Below are 18182 nucleotides of genomic sequence, written 5' to 3' on the forward strand. Positions count from 1 at the left end.
GTTATCTTGTGCCGTACCTTTGAAACAAGGGACCTGTACTGGCTTCCTTCTGATGGCCAACCCATGTCTAACGCTGGCCAGTCTATTTCACACAAAGTTCTAAGTTTTCCTGGTGTCATAGTAACACTGTCATCTCCCTTAAATCCTTTCTTGAAATTTTTAATCATAGTTCCTGGTGCGGTGGGCTTACTTTGTGCCTGACCCATGCTTCCTTGAGACAAAACACCACGTTCACACCACAAGCACTCTACAAAACAAAAAACGTGTAAAAAGGGCACACACACGCTTTTACAGTTTACACCAAACCAGAATCAAAACCAAAATCAGAGTATCAAGAAATCCAGGAGGTTCCAAAATGGCCAAATAGGAACAGCTCCAGTCTACAGCTCTCAGCATGAGTGACATAGAAGACGGGTGATTTCTGCATTTCCAACTGAGCTTTGAAGAGAGTAGTGTTTCTCCCAGCACGGAATTTGAGATCTGAGAATGGACAGACTGCCTCCTCAAATGAGTCCCTGACCCCTGAGTAGCCTAACTGGGAGGCATGGCTGGGAGCCACTCTGGGATGAAGCTTCCAGAGGAACAATCAGGCCCCAACATTTGCCGTTCTGCAATATTTGCGGTTCTGCAGCCTCCGCTGGTGATACCCAGCCAAACAGGGTCTGGAGTGGACCTCCAGCAAACTCCAAAAGACCTGCAGCTGAGGGTCCTGACTGTTAGAAGGTAAACTAACAAACAGAAAGGACATCCACACTGCAACCCCATCTGTACATCACCATCATCAAAGACCAAAGGTAGATAAAACCAGAAAGATGGGGAGAAACCAGAGCAGAAAAGCTGAAAATTCTAAAAATCAGAGCGCCTATTCTCCAAAGGAACCCAGCTCCTTACCAGCAATGGAAAAAAGCTGGATGGAGAATGACTTTGACAAGTTGAGATAAGAAGGCTTCAGAAGATCGGTAATAACGAACTTCTCTGAGCTAAAGGAGAATGCTTGAACCAATTTCAAATAAGCTAAAAACCTTGAAAAAAGACTGGATGAATGGCTAACTAGAAGAAACAGCATAGAGAAGAACTTAAACGACCTGATGGAGCTGAAAACCATGGCATGAGAACTACGTGATGCATGCACAAGCTTCAGTAGCTGATTCGATCAAGTGGAAGAAAGGGTATCAGTGATTGAAGATCAAGTTAATGAAATGAAGCAAGAAGAGAAGTTTAGAGAAAAAAGAGTAAAAAGAAACGAACAAAGCCTCCAAGAAATATGGGACTTTGTGAAAAGACCAAGTCTACATCTGTTTGGTGTACCTGAAAGTGATGGGGAGAATGGAACCAAGTTGGAAAACACTCTTCAGGATATAATCCAGGAGAGCTTCCCCAACCTAGCAAGGCAGACCAACATTCAAATTCAGGAAATACAGAGAATGCCACAAAGATACTCCTCGAGAAGAGTAACTCCAAGACATATAATTGTCAGATTCACCAAAGTTGAAATGAAGGAAAAAATGTTAAGGACAGTCAGAGAGAAAGGTTGGGTTACCCACAAAGGGAAGCCCATCAGACTAACAGCGGGTCTCTCAGCAGAAACTCTACAAGCCAGAAGAGAGTGAGGGCCAATATTCAACATTCTTAAAGAAAAGAATTTTCAACCCAGAATTTCATGTCCAGCCAAACTAAGCTTCATAACTCAAGGAGAAATAAAATCCTTCACAGACAAGCAAATGCTGAGAGATTTTCTCACCACCAGGCCTGCCTTACAAGAGCTCCTGAAGGAAGCACTAAACATGGAAAGGAACAACCGGTACCAGCCACTGCAAAAACATGCCAAATTGTAAAGACCATCGAGACTAGGAAGAAACTGCATCAACTAATGAGCAAAATAACCAGCTAACATCATAATGACAGGATCAAATTCACACATAACAATATAAACCTTAAATGTAAATGGGCTAAATGCTCCAATTAAAAGACACAGACTGGCAAACTAGATAAAGAGTCAAGATCCATCAGTGTGCTGTATTCAGGAGACCCATCTCACGTGCAGAGACACACATAGGCTCAAAATAAAGGAATGGAGGAAGATCTACCAAGCAAATGGAAAACAAAAAAAAAAGCAGGGGTTGTAATGCTAGTCTCTGATAAAACAGAATTTAAACCAACAAAGATCAGAAGAGACAAAGAAGGCCATTACATAATGGTAAAGGGATCAATTCAACAAGAAGAGCTAACTATCCTAAATATATATGCACCCAATACAGGAGCACCCAGACTCATAAAGCAGTCCTTAGAGACCTACAAGGAGACTTAGACTCCCACACAATAATAATGGGAGACTTTAACACCCCACTGTCAACATTAGACAGATCAACGAGACAGAAAGTTAACAAGGATACCCAGGAATTGAACTCAGCTCTGCACCAAGTGGACCTAATAGACATGTACAGAACTCTCCACCCCAAATCAAGAGAATATACATTCTTCTCAGCACCACATTGCACTTATTTGAAAATTGACCACATAGTTGGAAGTAAAGCACTCCTCAGCAAATGTAAAAGAACAGAAATTATAATAAACTGTCTCTCAGACCACAGTGCAATCACATTAGAACTCAGGATTAAGAAACTCACTCAAAACCGCTCAACTACATGGAAACCGAACAACCTGCTCCTGAATGTCTACTGCGTACATAACGAAATGAAGGCAGAAATAAAGATGTTCTTTGAAACCAATGAGAACAAAGACACCATGTACCAGAATCTCTGGGACACATTTAAAGCAGGGAGTAGGGGGAAATTTATAGCACTAAATGCCCACAAGAGAAAGCAGGAAAGATCTAAAATTGACACCCTAACATCACAATTTAAAGAACTAGAGACCAAGAGCAAACACATTCAAAAGCTAGCAGAAGGCAAGAAATAACTAAGATCAGAGCAGAACTGAAGGAGACAGAGACACAAAAAACCCTTCAAAAAATCAATAAATCCAGGAGCTGGTTTTTTGAAAAGATCAACAAAATGATAGACTGCTAGCAAGACCAATAAAGAAGAAAAGAGAGAAGAATCAAATAGACACAATAAAAAATGATAAAGGGGATATCACCACCGATCCCTCAGAAATACAAACTACCATCAGAGAATACTATAAACACTTCTATGCAAATAAACTAGAAATTCTAGAAGAAATGGATGAATTCCTGGACACATACACCCTCCCAAGACTAAACCAGGAAGAAGCTGAATCCCTGAATAGATCAACAACAGGCTCTGAAATTGAGGCAATAATTAATAGCCTACCAACCAAAAAAAGTCCAGGACCAGACAGATTCACATCAGAATTCTACCAGAGATACAAAGAGGAGCTGGCACCATTCTTTCTGAAACTATTCCAATCAATACAAAAAGAGAGAATCCTCCCTAACTCATTTTATGAAGCCAGCAGTATCCTGATACCAAAGCCTGGCAGAGACACAACAAAAAAAGAGAATTTTAGACCAATGTCCCTAATGAACATCGATGCAAAAATCCTCAGTAAAATACTGGCAAACCAAATCCAGCAGCACATCAAAAAGCTTATCCACCATGATCAAGTGGGCTTCATCCCTGGGATGCAAGGCTGGTTCAACATACACAAATCAATAAATGTAATCCAGCATATAAACAGAACCAAAGACAAAAACCACATGATTATCTCAGTAGATGCAGAAAAGGCCTTTGACAAAATTCAACAACCCTTCATGCTAAAAACTCTCAATAAATTAGGTATTGATGGGACATATCTCAAAATAATAACAGCCATTTATGACAAACCCACAGCCAATATCATACTGAATGGGCAAAAACTGGAAGCATTCCCTTTGAAAACTGGTACAAGGCAAGGATGCCCTCTCTCACCACTCCTATTCAACATAGTGTTGGAAGTTCTGGCCAGGGCAATCAGGCAGAAGAAAGAAATAAAGAGTATTCAATTAGGAAAACAGGAAGTCTAATTGTCCTTGTTTGCAGATGACATGATTGTATATTTAGAAAACCCCATCATCTCAGCACAAAATCTCCTTAAGCTGATAAGCAACTTTAGCAAAATCTCAGGATACAAAATCAATGTGTAAAAATCACAAGCATTCTTATACACCAATAACAGACAAACAGAGAGCCAAATCATGAGTGAACTCCCATTCACAATTGCTTCAAAGAGAATAAAATACCTAGGAATCCAACTTACAAGGGATGGGTAGGACCTCTTCAAGGAGAACTACAAACCACTGCTCAATGAAATGAAAGAGGACACAAACAAAAGGAAGAACATTCCATGCTCATGGATAGGAAGAATCAATATCCTGAAAATGGCCATACTGCCCAAGGTAATTTATTGATTCAATGCCATCCCCATCAAGCTACCAAGGCCTTTCTTCACAGAATTGGAAAAAAACTACTTTAAAGTTCGTATGGAACTAAAAAAGAGCCCACTTTGCCAAGACAATCCTAAGCAAAAAGAACAAAGCTGGAGGCATCACACTACCTGACTTCAAACTATACTACAAGGCTACAGTAACCAAAACAGCATGGTACTGTAATCAAAACAGATATATAGACCAATGGAACAGAACAGAGCCCTCAGAAACAATACCACGCATCTACAACCATCTGATCTTCGACAAACCTGACAAAAATGAGAAATGGGGAAAGGATTCCCTATTTAAAAAATGGTGCTGGGAAAACTGGCTAGCCATATATAGAAAGCTGAAACTGGATCCTTTCCTTACACCTTATACAAAAATTAATTAAAGATGGATTAAAGACTTAAATATAAGACCTAAAACCGTAAACACCCTAAAAGAAAACCTAGGGAATACCATTCAGGACATAGACATGGGCAAGGACTTCATGTCTAAAACACCAAAAGCAACAGCAACAAAAGCCAAAATTGACAAATGGGATCTAATTAAACTAAAGAGCTTCTGCACAGCAAAAGAAACTACCATCAGAGTGAACAGGCAACCTACAGAATGGGAGAAAATTTTTACAATCTACCCATCTGACAAAGGGCTAACACCCAGAATCTACAAAGAACTTAAACAAATTTACAAGAAAAAAACAAACAACCCCATCAAAAAGTGGGCAAAGAATATGAACAGACACTTCTCAGAAGACACTTATGCAGCCAACAGACACATGAAAAAATGCTCATCATCACTGGCCATCAGAGAAATGCAAATCAAAACCACAATGAGATACCATCTCACACCAGTTAGAATGGAGATCATTAAAAAGTCAGGAAACAACAGGTGCTGGAGAGGATGTGGAGAAACAGGAACACTTTTGCACTGTTGGTGGGATTGTAAACTAGTTCAACCATTGTGGAAGACAGTGTGGTGATTCCTCAAGGATCTAGAACTAGAAATACCATTTGACCCAGCCATCCCATTACTGGGTATATACCCAAAGGATTATAAATCATGCTGCTATAAAGACACATGCACACATATGTTTATTGTGGCACTATCCACAATAGCAAAGACTTGGAACCAACCCAAATGTCCATCAATGATAGACTGGATTAAGAAAATGTGGCACATATACACCATGGAATACTGTGCAGCCATAAAAAAGGATGAGTTCATGTCCTTTGTAGGGACATGGATGAAGCTGGAAACCATCATTCTGAGCAAACTATCGCAAGGACAAAAAACCAAACACCGCATGTTCTCACTCATAGGTGGGAATTGAACAGTGAGAACACTTGGACACAGGGTGGGGAACACCACACACTGGGCTTGTCAGAGGGTGGGGGGAGGGATGGCATTAGGAGATATACCTAATGTAAATGATGAGTTAATGGGTGCAGCACACCAACATGGCACATGTGTACATATGTAACAAACCTGCACATTGTGTACATGCACCCTAGAACTTAAAGTATAATAAAAAAATAAAATAAAATAAAAAAAGAAATCCAAGCCAGGTCAAAACCAAAACCCAAGTATCAAGCAATCCAAGTCAAGTCAAAAACAAAAACCAAAGTGCCGGTACAGGCTGCCGTGGGTGATCAGGCCACGCTTCCACTCAGATGGAGTGGGCGAGTTCCCAAGACCAGTCTTACCAAGTTTCAGATGTCCAGACTCCTCGTGCCAGTTCCTTCCCGGTGTTCAGCCACTGCATTGATCCTCCACGGGGGCCTGCCAGGCACTGCTCTGGTGAGGTGTTCTACTAGGGCAATTGCCTCCCTAGGAGCACTCTCAGGATCTGCGTTGCTCAAGCTTGCTGGAGTCTCCCACAGGGATGCTCCACAGGAAAGACCTAAGCCACCTAAGGGGCTGCCTTGAAGTCTGTTAATCACCTCGCTTCCCAGTCAGGGAACCAAGAAACGTAGCAGGACAAGCCACAGACAAAACCCCTCAGACACTAAGTTAAAGAAGGAAGGGCTTTATTAGTCCAGGAGCTTCGGCAAGACTCACGTCTCCAAAAACAGAGCTGCCTGAGTGAGTAATTCCTGTCCCTTTTAAGGGCTTACAACTCTAAGGGGGTTCGCATGAGAGGGTCGTGATCGATTGAGCAAACAGGGGGTATGTGACTGGGGGCTGCACACACTGGTAATCAGAACGGAACAGAACAGGACAGGGATTTTCACAGTGCTTTTCCATACAATGTCTGGAATCTATAGATAACATAACCGATTAGGTCAGGGGTCGATTTTTAACCAGGTCCAGGGTGCAGCACTGGGCTGTCTGCCTGTGGATTTCATTTCTGCCTTTTAGTTTTTAGTTCTTCTTTCTTTGGAGGCAGAAATTGAGCATAAGACAATATGAGGGGTAGTCTCCTCCCTTAATAAGCTATTTTGTTTTATTCAGAATTTTATCTTCCAAGAGCAAATATTTCCTGGAGAGCAAGTACCTAATCTATTTTTGTTTGCTTTTGGTATTTCACTTGGGACAGGAAAGAATGTCCAGTTCCAGTATTGTTTATCACAAGGACAGGAAAGTATGTTGGTTTGAATTCTCAGCCATCAGGAAAACTTATTTCTAGTTCTAAAATTCACCCTCAAATTTTTAATTTATATTTTCTCTTCTTTGTCCACCACCCACTTTTCCTCAGCTTTGTTGTTTAAGTAGTCGATAACCTCATTTCTCATCTTAGTCACTAAATAGGCTTCAGGCTCAGATTTGATCAGCAGGGGATCTTATTATCTTCCTCTTTCCAGTGTCATTATCTACCATGAAATTAGTTGTCTAGCTAATTTTAAGAGTCTAGTTGTTGGAATGGTGAATTATTCCCAGGGTAAACTGTTTCCTTTTCACTGTATTCATCAGTTCCCCTCAAGACACGCCCTTGCTTTCTTTTTTTAAAGGACTGATCCTTTGGCTGATTTTCTGCACTATTTAATATTTATTGGCTGCTCCAATTCTATTCACTTCCAGACTCACCTGCCAGTACCTTTATTCTGTGTTTATGATGCTGTTCTTGCTTGGGGCCCTATATATTTTGGTCTAGGGGAAAACTTCTAGGCACATTTGCTTCCCTATCTTTTCAGGAGTCCATGGACTCATTGGTAGAGGCTGTTGACTTGTTGACTATGAAAGTTCTCCTCTAAGATCCAACAATGGTAACACCTTAAAGAGGAGTAACAGCCAACTATTTTTATTATTGATATAGGTGACATCTAGAGAAAGAAGAGGTAAACACTAAAGACACTACTTTAAAAAATAGAATGTTAGAGCAGCTCTTAAAATTCAAGGTCCTAATTTTTGAGTTGAAAAACAGTTGAAACAACGATGTGATGAAATCTACTCAAGTTCTCTGGGATGGTGAACACAAGGCCAGGTTAGAATCCAGATCTCCACTCCTATCTCTCAGTTCAAAAGTGGAAAAAATTACTCAGTAGCAAATAAAAATACTGAAATGTAACCTTTCCCCCTTGCATTGTCTATGGACCCTCTCTTAGAAAACTTTGTTTTACAAGAAACAGAAGGTTTAGCTCTTATTGGTCCAATTTAGTGCCATTAAGGACCCTAGTGGGGTCCTAAAAAGGCACCTATTAGAGATCTCCATTAGGCTTTAGAGATACACAAAACTCTTAAAACTGCAGGGGAAAATGTGTATATAGGTGTATGAGAGCATTTTCTGGTGCAAAAGAACATAGCTGTTGGGAAATTCTCAGAGCATAAAGATCCACTGTACCAGAACTTAATTTTGTGAAAGCTTACTTCATCACTTTCTAGCTATGTGAAGTTGAGCAAATTAACCTAACCTCCCCTTGTCTCAGTTTGCTCCTCTGTAAATAGGGATGTGGCAGACACTGTGATTTGTCCGCTCAGTATTTATGCTCCCTTCTTCCTTATTACCGAGCTCTATTTTTTTTTCTGGGTAGCAGTGTGCTTGGTTAAAATATGTACCTTTCTACAGATCCTTGCAGCTAGGCTTGGGGATATGACCAAATTCTGGCCAATGACATGTTAGTTGAAGTCACTGGGTGGGGCTTTTGGAAAAGTTACTATTTTTCCCATTAAATAGAAGTAGAGTGAGGGGAGCAAATTTAGTAGGCATAAGCGTTTGGCCAACTCACCCTTTCCCTTGTTCTAGCTGGAACGCAGATGCAATTGCTATTTTGTAAGCATTAGAATGAAAGCTGTGTGCTAAGAATGGCTGAACCGGAATTAGAGAAGATGTGGTTCTTGATACCTCCCCTGACCCATTACAAAAGTCCTACACTGGCTGTCTCTTGATTTATGACATCGTGAGAAAAAAAACTAACACTGTACTAGATTTTTGTTACGTGTAACCAAATACAGGATTTGGTAATATTGCCTGCCTTATATAGTTGCTTGATTTAATCCATGTAAAATCACTTAGAATAGTAATATTGGGTCTGGCACATTATAAAAAGACTTTAATTTAGCCATCATTACTACTACTATTACTACTTCGATTATTACCACTACTATTACTACTCCTTCTAACACTAATATTAATACTATAGCGTAGCTTGGAGCACATGAGCCTAGAGGATGAATATAACAGGAAAGAAAAACTGGAAAAGTTAGCGCAGATCAACACTGGGAAGGGTTTTAGATGCCAGATGCTGTTGAGTCTGAGTCCCTGGTACCAGCTTGTCAATCTAATCTGTCTTCAGAGAGGCCTAGAAGACCAACAAGTAGAATTTCTAGCAGATCATTAGCTTTAGAAACACAATGCTTCACGGTAAAGAATCACCTTAATGCCACAAAAAGTCAAGGTGAGATGGAAAAGCTTAATCTGGGACAATGCATTGTGGTCAAAAGGACATTGGCTTACTAAAGAGCCTTCTAGTCTCACTTTCTCTCTCTGCCTCACTATGGACTTGTATAATGTCATCTATAACTAGGGTTGCCACAGAATTTACAATTAATGCCAGGGTATGCTGGGGTCTCTGGGGTAACCTGGGATGTATGGTCAGCCTACCCATAGCCCATGCAGACTCATAAAGCCTTCTTAAGAGACATGTGTGGAGTATAAATTAGTACAATTTATTCAGGGCACCCCTGGCCATATGTATCAAAAGCACTAAAAATGCTCATACCATTAACCCAATTGGTAATGCCACTTATAGGCCTTTCTTTTAGATGAGATGTGTCCAGGTATTCTAAAAGAATGTTTATCCCAATGTTATTTTTAATAGTGAAAAATGGAAATCCATGTAAATGTAAAACAATAGTAAATTCGTTAAATATAGTAAAAGCGTATGATAGAATATTATACAGCATGTAAGTTTATGCTTTGAGGAGTACCTAATGATGTTAAAAAAAAATCAATAAAATATCAAGTGATAAAATATCCAAACATGTATATACTGTTATTTTGAAATAAAAAACATATACACATATGTTCATTGCAGCACTATTCACAATAGCAAAGACATGGAATCAACTCAAATGCCCATTAATGATAGACTGGATAAAGAAAATGTGTTACATATATGCCATGGAATACTATGCACCCAGAAAAAGGAATGAGATCATGTGCTGTGTAGGGACATGGATGAAGCCGGAAGCCATTATTCTCAGCAAACTAATGCAGGAACAGAAACCAAATACCACATGTTCTCACTTATAAGTGGGAGCTGCACAATGAGAACACATGGAAACAGGGAGGGGAACAACACTTACTGGGGCCTATCAGTGGGGTGGGGGTGAGGAGAGCATTAGGGAAAAGAGCTAATGCATGCCGGGCTTAATACCTAGGTGACGGGTTGATACGTGCTGCAAACTACCATGGCACACGTTCACCTATGTAACAAACCCGAGCATCACGCACATGTACCCCAAAACTTATAAACAAAACAATAAAATAATTTTTTAAAAAAAGAAGAAGAAAATCGTATGTGACACATGCACAGCCAACGTCATACTAAGGAGGGAAAAGTTGAAAGCATTCCCCCTAAGAACTGGAACAAGACCAAGATGCCCATTTTCACTAGTCCTACTCAACATAGTACTGGAAATCCTAGCCAGAACGATCACACAAAAGAAAGAAATAAAAGGCATCCAAACTGGAAAAGATGAAGTTTAGGAAGTCAAATTATTTCTATATGCTGACAATATGATCTTGTACCTTAAAAATCCCTAAAGACTCTTCTGAAAGACTCCTAGATTTGATAAATGAATTCAGTAAAGTTTCAAGATCCAAAATCAACATACAAAAATCAGTAGCCTTTCTATAAGCCAATAACGATCAAGCTGAGAAACAAATCAAGAACTCAACTCCTTTTACAATAGCTAAAAATAAAATAAAATACCTAGGAATACATTTAACCAAGTAGGTGAAAGATCTGTACAAGGAAAACTACGGCCAGGTGCAGTGGCTCATGCCTGTAATCTCAGCACTTTGGGAGGCCGAGGCAGGTGGATCACTTGAGCTCAGGAGTTCAGGACCGCCCTAGGCAACATGGTGAAACCCTGTCTCTAAAAAAATACAAAAATTAGCTGGACATGGTGGCACTCACCTGTAATTCCAGGTACTCAGGAGGCTGAGGTGGGAGGATCACTTGAGCATGGAAAGTCGAGGTGGCATTGAGCCAAGATTGTGCCACTACATTCCAGCCTAGGCGACAGAGGGAGGGGCTGTCTCAAAAACAAAAACAAAGCAAAACAAAAAACTACAAAACACTAATGAAAGAAATTGTAGAAAACACAAATAAATGGAAAAATCATCCATGCTCATGAATCGGAAGAATAAATATTGTTAAAATGACCATACTGCCCAAAGTAGTCACAGATTCAATGCGATTGCTATTAAAACGCCAATATCATTTTTCACAGAGTTAGAAAAAACAAACCTAAAACTTATATGGAACCAAAAAGGAGCTCAAATAACCAAAGCAATTTTAAGAAAAAGAACAAAGCTAGAGGCATCACATTATCTGACTTCAAATTATACAAGGCCTTAATAACAAAAACAGCACGGAACTGGTACACAAACACACAAACAGACCAATGAAACGGAATAGAGAACTCAGAAATAGAGCCATATACCTACAGCCAACTGATCTCCAACAAAGTCAACAAAAACATACACTGGGGAAAGGACACCCTATTTAATAAATGGTGCTGGGAAAATTGTGTGATCTCGTGCAGAAGAATGAAACTGGACCTATATCTCTCACTATATACAAAAAATTAACTCAAGGTAGATTAAAGACTTAAATGTAAGACCTGAAACTGTAAAAATTCTAGAAGAAAACACAGGAAAAATTCTTCTAGACCTTGGCCTCAGCAAGGAATTCATGACTAAGACCACAAAACCAAATTCAACAAAAACAAAAATAAATAAATGTGACTTAATTAAACTAGAAAGCTTCTGTACAGCAAAAGATATGTAATCAATAGTGAACAGACAATTTACAGAATGGGAGAAAATAATTGTAAACTATACATCTGACAAAGGACTAATGTCCAGATTCCACAAAGAACTCAAACAACACAGCAAGAAGAAACCAACCCCGTTAAAAAGCAGGCAAAGACATGAACAGATATTTTTCAAAAGAGGACATAAAAATGGCCAAGCAGCATATGAAAAAAATGTTCAACATCACTAATCATTAGATAAATGCAAATTAAAACCACAATGAGATACCACCTTATATCAGTCAGAACAGATATTGACAAGCGTGTGGGGAAAAGGGAATGCTTATACACTGTTGGTGGGAACGTAAACTTGTATAACCCCTACGGAAAACAGTATAAAGATTTCTGAAAGAACTAAAAATAGAAGTGCCATTCTATCCAGCGATCACACTACATATCTACCCCAAGAAAAGAAACTATTACATTTTAAAAAGATATCTGCACTCATATGTTTATCACAGCACTATTCACAATAGCAAAGATATGGAATCAATCTTAGTGTCCATCACCAGATATTCAATAAAGAAAATGATTGAATAAAGAAGATACATACATATATATATAACAGAATATTATTCAGCCATAAAAATAATGAAATCATGTCTTTTGCAGCAATATGAATGGAACTGGAGGCCACTATCCTTAGTGAAATGACTCAAAAACAGAAAGTCAAATACTGCGTGTTCTCACTTATGACTGGGATCTACTATTGTGTACACAGACACAGAGAGTGGAATAGACATTAGACACTGGGAAAGCTAGGTGAGGAATGAAGAATTACCTAATGGGGACAAGGTGCACTATTCAAGTGATGAGTACCCTAAAAGTCAAGACCTCACCACTACGCAATACATCCATTAACAAAACTGCACTTGTACCCCCTCAATCTATAAAAATAAAAATTTAATTTTAAATTTTTTTAAATGAAGCAAGTTTTATGTATCTATATATACAACATGAAAAATATGTAAAGAAACGAAAATGTTTATAGTTATTATCTCTTCTTTGGCTAGTGGCTTGTAGGAACTTTTTATACTCTTGATATTTTCCAAGTTTTCACAACAAAAATATAATTTAAATTAGCAAAAAATGCAAAACAAAATTAGTCATCAGTCAAAATTCAGTTCAGAAAACTGATTCAATTCTGCATTCCAAATGTGAAGGGTTCTAATCTAGCGAATGGGCCTTGCACATCTGCTGGAAGGGGTGGGGGAACAACAACAGGAGCTATCCCCCAAACCTCAGACTGCAGCTCCAAAGCCCCGTGCTTTCCGAGAGCTCCCTACAAATCACAAAGCCTTCAAGAAGCACCTACCGCTCCACAGGGAGGAAAGGGAGTAGGAAAGAAACAAAGTGCTTGGAAAGACATAGCTATGCTTGAGGGGATCCAAGAAGAACTTCGAAGTAAGTAATTCCCAAGAAGCTGCCCCAGCTCAGGTGTGGTTGGTTCTGAGGAGCAGCCCTGCTTCTTCCGCTGCTTCTCAGCCTGCAGTCCACCTGCATCTACCCACAGCTGCACCCGGAGAACAGCTGCTTCTTGTTTGCCTTTCAACCCTTAAGAGAAGGGGATTCTAGGATACGTACTTCCTGGTTTCTCATCTGTGATGTGGTGAAGATCATACAAGGATGTGGCAGTAATGCCATATAGACAACAGACAATGCCAAAAAACAAACAAACAAAAACAAAACAAAACAACACAACAGAAAAAAATCTATGGAACAAAACACCAGCAGAACAATTTTAAAGGTGAAAACACTATGAGGTTTCCACTTACCTAGAACTTCTCATCTGGGGCACCAGAGTCTTGGTTAATAGAAAGGTATCATCCAGCCAGTCCAGCTATCCGTTGGATATAAAATGATATTTAAAGCATTATTTGTATTGTTTGGTTCTATTTTGTTTTTACCTCCAAGGATTATGAAGATTACACTGAATTTATATAGCATGGCACAGTTCCAAGTCTGATCTGAGAACTAACTCCCTGGGCAAGTCACTATACTGGAGATGATTTTTTAAAACACCCCCCGCCACCAAAAAAAAAGTACTTTCTCTCACTGGTAAGCTGAATCCTTTGTCTGAAGCCTTCCCTTACTGCCACGAAGAAGGGAAGGGTGAATACCACAGCATAGGGAAAAGAAGGCTAGAATATAGGAACATTTCAGTCTGACAGGAAGCAGAGAGCCTGTGTCTGGCTGAATAATCCCCACCACCACCACTGCCGCCTAGATATATATACACATTCTAGTCCCAGGAATCTGTGAATACATTACCTTACACGGCAAAAGGGATTTTGCTAATGTGATTAAGAGTCCTCAGATACGTGGGCCAAATGTAATTACAAGGGTTTTTAAGAGTGGAGAGGGAGACAGAATCAGGGAGAAGTGATTCTGCATGAAGGATGGAGGACTGCAGTTTAAGAAGGGCTCAACCCTCTACAGGTGGCTTTGAAAAATGGGGAAAGGGGGCCATTAGCTAAGAATTGCCAGCAGCTGAAAGAAGCTGGAAAAGGCAAGGAAAGGAATTTTCCTCCTAGAGCTTCCTTTGGAAGCCTTAATTTTAGCCCAGTGAGATTCATGTCAGACTTCTGACCTCCAGCATATAAAATAATACATGTCTATTGTTTTTGCACCGCTAAATTTGTGGTAATTACAGCGGCAATAGAAAGCTAATCCAGAGCCCTTCTGGTTGTGAACAAGAGAAGTTCCCACACAAAGAGCAAGAGCAAGGGGCAGGCAGGAGGTGAGATGTCTTCTCATGTCAATACTCAACTAGGGAGAAAAGGGGCAGAGGAGAGCAAGAGACTCAGAAACACGGAGTCTTGTCTCCTCCTGCTCCCTAGAGGATGTATCCACTTCTTGCACACACAGACACCACACTAAGAACAAAGGCAGATCCCTGAGTGAGGAGAAACAGCCCAAGGGAATTTTATGTTGATTGCTACTTATTTTGTATATGCAGTGATTTATAATTTAAACCAGGTGACAGCTGGGCATGGCGGCTCATGCCTGTAATCCCAGCACTTTGGGAGGCCAACGCGGGCAGACCACTTAAGGTCAGGAGTTTTTGAGACCAGCCTGGCCAACATTGCGAAACCAGGTCTCTACTAAAAATACAAAAATTAGCAGGGCATGGTGGCACATGCCTATAGTCCCAGCTACTTGGGAGGCTGAGGCATGAGAATCACTTGAGCTGGGAGGCAGACGTTGTAGTGAGCTGAGATCATGCCATTGCACTCTAGCCTGGGCAACAGAGACTCCATCTCACACACACAAAAAAAATAATCAATTAATTAATAAGCCAGATGAGAATGTAGCCTTTGAATGGCAATTTTTTTCTTGTCTCAGTAAGAACAAAGGTTCAGATCAAGATAAAATAAACAAACGTAAAGGCATTTTTGCATTACACATACATTCGCAAATTCAATGGACTAAAAATAATATACATTATTTTATTTCATTCTCTACTTCTCCCTCTCCCTCCATAGAACTGGTGATAATCTTGGTGAGACTAAGGAAATGGTCCCTGAATACTTTTATGTATACTATGTTGCTTTTCTCATACTCCAGGATTTTTATCACTGTTAAGAATCATAATCACTAGTTTTGTCACTTGTTCAAAATACTGTCTAAGCCCTGGGTCAAGACTTAACAGATATTCATGAAAGGTCTTGCTTTTCCCTAAGCATACTGCAGATGGCTGGCTATTTTGTCAGTGGAAAGATCCGTGTGATGTTGTCTTGCTCAGTCCTCCTACTACATAGCATGTTTCACTTCTGAAGTCTTCCAGGTGACCACGTTCCTTCTGGGGTAGGACTATTCTCTGCTTCTGTGACCCTACAGTCACATCATCACCACAATACGGACATTTTAACCCCATTTTGGAGAGAAAAGTCATTTCCTGCTTAGAATTTGGGCAGAAAATCGATTCACTTTTTCAGGCATGGTCATGGCACCACAGACTCTCCACTGACCACCGGCTCTGGACTGTACTGGCAGACTCCAACGCTATACGAATTATACTAGACTTCACATAGGGAAAAGACAGAAGTGGCAAAACAAGAGATGCCCTACCAGAAACTCCTTAAGAAGCCTGGAGCACAAAGCTCACTACAAAACTATTTTATGAGCTTGTTACATAAGCAACCATAAATGGGATATGCTTTCTCTTTGGCCTGGTTGTGGTAGGAGCACATTGCAGGACAAAATGGAGGAACAGGAGGTGCCACCAGAGAATCAAGGACAGGAAGTGGCAAACAACACATGTGAGAAAGGGTTCAGGACTCACTGCAGCAACCTGGGGTCAAAGGAGCCCTCAAGGCGTCAACATCCAACAGAAATGACAAACAAGAGCAAGACGTTTTTGTTGCTGCTGTCTGACTTGTTCTCCCAGAGCTCAGGGCCTCCTTTCTCCCTCTTCCCTGAGTAAACGGCAAGAAGGAAAGGGTTTAAATTGTGGCAAAACAAAATTTTTATATCTCTTTAGATAAGGAAAGGGATTAAGACTTGAGTGATTTGCCAAGTTCACACAGCTACTCATTTTTAGAGCCAGTTTTCAGAGCCAGATCAGTTCGATTCCAAGGCCCCAACTCTTTTTACCCTATCATGCGGCACTTAGCTTGGGCACGTAATCAGGCTAGGGAAGTAGGGTGGTTGTGTCCCAGTTCTGGGTGAAGGTTGGAGCCCTCTCTGATTTTATTTGCAGCTGCTACCTGTTTATGGTTTCCTCAAGACCCATATAAGCTGAGCTTTATTTGACTGCCATCTAGTGGTCATTTAATTTCATTTTTTTCCTTTTTTCTTTTTTTTGAAAGACAGGGCCTCATTTTTTTCCCAGACTGGAGTGCAGTGGCGCGATCTGCAGCCTCAACCTCCTGGGCTCAAGTGATCCTCCCACCTCAGCCTCCCAAGTAGCTGAGACTATAGATGCACACCAACACACCCAGTTAGTTTTTGTTTTTGTTTTGTTTTTAGTAGAAACAAGGTCTCCCTATATTGCCCAGCCTGGTTTCTAAGCTCAAGCAATCCTCCCATCTCAGCCTCCCAAAGTACTGAGATTTCAGGCATGAGCCGCCGTGCCTGGCCCATTTAATTTCTTTATGGAAGCTACGTAGGGTTGTTTCTTGTGTTTTTGCTGAAAAGCCATGACAACCATTTAAGTTTGCAAAGATGTACACTAAGAAATGAAAAATGTTTCCCAAAATCTTGTGTGACCACATCACAGAGAAATCTAAAAACTCTGAGATCACTGAAAATAGACTTTACATTTAGTCTCTTACTGATGGAAAAATGTTGACAGACTTAATACAAAGGATCACAAAGAGTGAAAGAAGTAAGACTAGACTAGAAGAAATTCATATCCCCCAGGCAGGCTCCTTCTTTCCTATATATTATCTATATAGAGAGGCAATAAAGCTTATGAGCAAAAGCACAGGCTTCAAAACTCGGTTTATTGGGCTGAGTTCAGCTCCAGCCCTTATTAGCTCAGTGGCCTTGGCCAAGTTGCTTAACCTTCCTTAGCCTCTTTCCCATGTGTGGAGTATAATAAGCACATAGAATTGTTGAGATGATTAGACAGACAGGTAAATTAGATAGCGATTACTTGGAATAGCACTTGGTATGTGGTAAGCACAATATAAACATTAGCTATGAATGTTTGATGCAATGCCTACTTTTAAAGGTAAGTTTACTATAAAATGTAGGGTAAACTGACCATCTAAAGTCCAGTATATAAAATTTGTTAAATACATTTTAAGAGCCTAATGCAGTCCCAGGAAGAATGTCTATTTTATAGCAATCGGCATGATAGTGGTTAGTCTTGAAGAGATATTATACTTGAATATTTGAGGAAGGAAGAAAAGGTAGGAGACGGTGAAGACAAGGGGTAGAGAGAATACCTCCCTTTTGTCACTTATTTATTCATCCACTAAACATTTACTGATGGTCTACTACATGCTAAAGACCATACTAGGTCATTTTAGGTCAGTGGTTCTCAAAGTGTGGTCCACCAGGTCAAACGACTTTCATGATAATACGAAGATGCTAGTTGCTTTTCTCATTGTGTTGAGATTTGCACTGCTAGTGTAAACGCAGTGGTGACTAGAACAGCTAGGCACGCATCAAGACAGTGGTACCATTTTGTTACTGTGTTCTTCACCACCATACCCAGTACAGGAAACCCCTTCATCAAAGTGAACATTTTATTTTTCTTATAATTTCGTATCATGCATTAAGATTGATAAATTTCCTGATATGAAATCTTTCCTTGTGAGATTGGTTTATGATGATCAGGTTTCGATATTAAAGTTATGCT

This window comes from Nomascus leucogenys, chromosome 22a, assembly GCF_006542625.1.
Source record: "Nomascus leucogenys isolate Asia chromosome 22a, Asia_NLE_v1, whole genome shotgun sequence".
In the NCBI taxonomy this organism is placed as follows: Eukaryota; Metazoa; Chordata; class Mammalia; order Primates; family Hylobatidae; genus Nomascus; species Nomascus leucogenys.